This window comes from Ostrinia nubilalis, chromosome Z (genome assembly GCF_963855985.1).
Source record: "Ostrinia nubilalis chromosome Z, ilOstNubi1.1, whole genome shotgun sequence".
NCBI classification, from domain to species: Eukaryota; Metazoa; Arthropoda; class Insecta; order Lepidoptera; family Crambidae; genus Ostrinia; species Ostrinia nubilalis.
Genome location: NC_087119.1, coordinates 26,754,013 through 26,758,000, shown reverse-complemented (window position 1 = coordinate 26,758,000; position 3,988 = coordinate 26,754,013).

The following is a 3,988-nucleotide window of genomic DNA, read 5'->3' as shown; positions in this document are numbered from 1 at the left end:
TTGTTCGTTTTTATTTAACCCCTTCCCCATTACTAAACTAAGCACCTAAGCAACTATTTTAATTATAATTAACAACATTTTCATAATTTAAGCACTATAGTTCTGTCAATATTATGTTTAATAACAGCTGTTACAGCTAACACTTTTCTAAAAGTTCAACAGCACATGATACTAACTAACATACATTTTTGTTGCACAAAATAGCGCGAATAATAGAATAGTATTGTATGGGGAAACCTTGTATTCTAAGGGGGAAACAATTTCTTAGTAACCATCATCAACTAGGGATACAATTAAGGATGAGAAGCGGTATTTTAGTAAGAGTTAGGGCCATTAGCCAGTGGAGTAGCGTGCCATACGGGCCCTGTATCAAAATTCAAAAAGGTCTATAAATCATAGATTGATTTGACTATGTGTAGGCTTTATTAATAAGTGTGTAGGTAAAAACCTAATAATTTAACATTTAGAAAAAAGCTAAGCATTTTTGTAGGTATACCAATTTATTTAAAGTGAGCACTAAAACGTAATGAACGCTAATTAATAATGTTAGATTATTGCTAAGTTCCATTGGTTCTAGGAAAGAGAAGAAGGCAAAAGGCATGGGAAAAAATATCAGTAGACGTCCCGCCAGATGGCGCTCCTGTAAATTCATTTTATTCAAGAGTCTTGTTGAATGAAGTAATGAAGTCAATTTTTACAAAAACTTCAAATAAACCGTAGACAGAGAAAACTATTCTCTTTATAGCCTGACCAGGAACATAAAAACCCTCGCCATGTTGCGGAAAACTATTGGTACTAATTTCTTTTAATGGCAACAGTAACTGGAATTAACGACATGAAAGAATATATTGACAACTTACAAGTATTCGGCCAATGGTACAAATTTCCAGGCCAGGTTGGATTTAAAAAAAAAAAACTTCATTGACATGTCACCTTGCATGTCAGTCTATTGCTGTCAAAGTGTAAACAAACTTTATTTTAAATGTGCGCAATTGATTTTGTGAATTAAATTGCTAAAATCTTTTTATAGTCGTGAAAGAAAAGTGGTTCACAATGTCTTAAAGTATTTGTCGAAGAGAAATACTAAGGGTTCGGACAATATTTTCATTGAATAATGTTTCCGACAAAGGTTGTCAAATTGACTGACATGTTTATCGTATAGTACAGTCCACTATGAAAATTAGCTGTGGTTTGTTTCAACTACCTATTTTAATTTTTTTTGTCACTTTCTAAGTGTTGAATTTTATGGAATTGGGAAAGAAGTACCGAGTTTGAAGCGTTCATGAGCAGACATTGCAGTTGAATATTCAAGTTCTGAATTTGATTATTGATGAATAATAAAATAAATCCTACTAGCTCGATTGATGGTTTCATTTAATTTATTTAAACCAGGTTACCTATAATAATATTTTTTCGTTAATTTATGAAAATATCAAATTAGCCCGTAATCCTAAATCCTGATACATAAAGTTAGCCTATTAATTTAACACAGGTACGACTGTACTCAGTGTTGCACTATCAAATGCAATTGACGCGCCTCTATGCCAGGGTTTTTATGTTCCTGGTCAGGCTAAAATTCAATTTCCATTCATAATAAACCTACTTCAAAAAGTATAAATTTATTCCGTTTTCAGTCTTGGACGTAGGCCGGCCGTGTGGGCGAAATAGTGTAACGTAATGTGTAGGCATGGAACATTTCATGAATAGCAGATGAAAAATCATATGAAATGAATTTCATTAATCACACCTGCTATTTTACTTCACATAGACTGCTATTTTTTTACAGTCAACGAAATCACGAATCATTATGAATTTCATGGTATCCTTCCATTTGGCCAAATTACTTTTCGCCAAATTTCACTTCGCAAACAACTTATCGCCAAAGTTTCATTTCCCAAATGAACTTATAGCAACTGTACTTTTCGCAACTAATTCATTTGGTCAAATTATCATTTGGCAAAATTTTACTTGGCAAATGTTTATATGGCAAATGTTTTATTTTGCCAAATATTATATCCCAAATAATTTGTTTGGTCAAATTGACACTTCACATACTTACCCACCGTTACCCACAAATCAAAGCATAAGGCAGATGATCATGGTTTTCACAAGAATTTTATGTAACACAAAGAGATTGCAGAAAATAGTATGGTTGCAGAAAGTAGGTATCGCAGAAAATAGTAGGTTAGGTTAGGTTAGAACAGTGACCCTTAGCTCGCGAAGGCGAGCGAAGCGTGCCGCGGCAGCGGCCGCCGAGCGCTAGAATCATCTCTATTGTGTAATGAATCATTTGGAAATTTCGATAAAAAGAATGAAATATGAAAATTAATTTAGAACAAATTTTATATTATCTACCCACTAAACAAAATAATAACCACAAGCTAATTTGTAGTCCATTCTATGCGACAATCAAATTATTTTGTAAATAGTTCATCGTGAAATATTTTTGCCAAATGAAACATTTGGCAAAACATACTTTGCCAAACAATAATTTGCTAAACAATAATATGCCAAAAACGATATTTGCGAATTAAAAGTTTGCAATAAGTTGTTTTGCCAAATGAGAATTGGCCAAATGAAAATTTGCGAAACGTTGTTTGCGATGTGATAATTTGGGAAACGTTTTTTGGCCAAACATTAGTAATCCGAATTTCATTCATTCATTCGAGCGAAGTCCGTGAGCGCAGCTCTGCCAAGCGTAGATAGAGAAATCCTCTATCTACGCTGCCAAGCGACCGAGTGAGTAAGAAGGAATGATTTGTTCATGTGCGTGTTAGAATAGGACGAGAGATGTGATGACGGACGACCACAGATATGGATTAGAGTAGATACAGCAAGTTGCTCGTCAAAGCGTGCCATTCCGATATGTCCAAATGGACATACATGGTCGAGTGATGTTCATGTAATCCGATTACAACAATCGGTTACGATAATTTTACGAGAACAGTAGTACGAACACGGTAGAATAAGGAAATTATTTACGGATTGAGAATTGTAATTAACAGCACAAGTAACAAATAAATCAAGAAGTTAGGTCAGTGATCGCAGTATAAGTCTATGTATACGACGGCACTGGATTTTGTCGTTTAGAAATATCTTCAAAACTAGGTACTATGAAAGAAAACGTATTGGCAAAACTACGCATTTTTACATTTATTAAATATAAAAAGCTTGAGTTAGTCTTTATTTTATGAAACTAGGTCAGGTAGGTACTAGAATATTTAAAAGTATGAAATTAGGTAAGTAGGTATGAATTATTAGTAGTACTATTTAACATAATGGAATAACGATCATTACTTTCTTAAACATCAGGCACAACAAAAATATTATTTCCAAATTAATAAGAAAATTAATAATGTAGAATAACGTCTACCGCTACAAAATTATTTCAATCCACAGTCAGACTAGCTATAAATTTAATAAAATATCAGTTTTATCGGAATAAATTAATTTTCGAATCGAGTCACACGATATCTTTCGATGACTTTGCGAATGCAGTACGATGATACGATTACTTTTACGTTGCGGCAATCACTAAAATTCGCTAAAATGACACTAATGACGTTTAAAAAGTGGCACGCTCGGCTTCATACAATTTTTGACACATGCTGCATCTATCCATATCTGTGCGGACGACACTGGGCATTTTAAATATGAACTTTAAACTCAAAATTGTAAGGTTTAGATTTCCTTGTCATGATTCACTGTGATTTCATTATGATTTCATTAGATAGCAGGTTGGAGCGTGCTCGTTATTTGTTTACAATGAAATGATATTATTATATTTTTCACTAGTCGCGCGGTTATTGATTGTTGCATACATACTGTGCTGTGGAACTGTTTGTTTTTTTGTTGTGCAACATAAAATCAAACAGATTATGTCACATTTAATATAGGTAGCTAATTAGCAATCGTTCATCATAATTCATACTTAATTAAAAGTAGCACATTATATGAAATTGCTAAATTTTAACACTGCGAATAAAAA